The sequence below is a fragment of the Cicer arietinum genome, chromosome 2, assembly GCF_000331145.2.
Source record: "Cicer arietinum cultivar CDC Frontier isolate Library 1 chromosome 2, Cicar.CDCFrontier_v2.0, whole genome shotgun sequence".
Lineage (NCBI taxonomy): Eukaryota > Viridiplantae > Streptophyta > Magnoliopsida > Fabales > Fabaceae > Cicer > Cicer arietinum.
This window is the reverse complement of record NC_021161.2, coordinates 41,428,627-41,429,980: the sequence shown is the minus strand read 5'-3', so window position 1 is coordinate 41,429,980 and position 1,354 is coordinate 41,428,627.

Genomic DNA, 1,354 nt, shown 5'->3' with positions numbered 1-1,354 from the left:
TGGTCCATAATCTATAGCAACTCTTACTCTCTTACTCCTTCGAGTTTCTGTTTCGTCTTGTTTGTTGCTTTCAATGCTTCTTGTCACATGAACTTGATTAAGTTCGCTGCCCCCACTATTCCTCAGGAACTTGGCTAGGTTCGCTGCCCCCACTATTTCTCGATTTAAAAGGGGATTTATTTTCATAGAAGTCAACTTCATTTGACTTTATGATCACTTTTGCGTTTAGGTCATAAAACCTATACGCTTTGTTCTTTACCGCATACCCAATGAATTCTCATTCATAGGCTCTACTGGCGAGTTTAACTCGCTCGGGATCGGGGATTCTGACATAAGCCAGACCACCCCATGTTTGAAAATAAGACAAGTTTAACTGTATTTTCTTCACTATCTCATAAGGAGATGTTTTGTTTTTAGATTTAAGAACTCTATTCAAAACATAGCAAATAACAATATATTTTCTTCACACCAATGAGATGTAGTACTAGAGTTAAACATACTAGCAACAACTAGTTCAATAAAAGTTATATTCTTTTTTCTTTTCAACTTTACCATTCACTTCAAGTAATTATGGTGTAGTTGTTCCATGTATAATTCCAAACAATTCATAAAACTCATTTAATAAACTAAATCATACTTGGAATCTCTTAATCTTTATATTAAATTGATTTTCAATTTCAGCTGTAAAGATCCTTAACGTGCCAAGCATTTCACTTTTATTTTTCATTTCTTGGTAACGTCTCATCAAGTTCACATATGTCAAAGTGTAATAAATCTAAAGACTTAGATTCTCTAACTACATATTTATGTGAACTCTTTGTTATTTTAGCTTGACTATAAAAATCACATTTTTCAAAATCATTTAACAATAACTTTAGAATTAAAACTAAGTTACTTAATTTTGAAATCAGATGTGTTCACATCACATAGTCTAGCATGTCAAAATGAAAATCACACAACATGTAAGCATAAACAGACATTTTATTGATTTCAACATTCAAACAAAAGAGACATATTAAATTTCAATATTTACTTTAAATATGCCATGAATGACGTACCTTAATAGCTGATCTCATGAATTATCTTTTGAATTTTACGGGAGTGTGCTTCCACGAATTTGTCAGCCTCCAAGTGCCTCCACGGATCTGTCAGCCTCCACGTATCTATCATCAGACATCTGATACTCTGGATAGCAGTCACAACTTATTCAGAGTATCTCAAACATATCTCGCAATATTGCTAGAACTGTAATAGTTATACAGATCATCAGCAAGTCGATTAAGAATATAATTCTTATCATTATTCTCCCATGGGTTAATTCTCCAACTGTTTTATCTTTTTCTATATGCTTCAA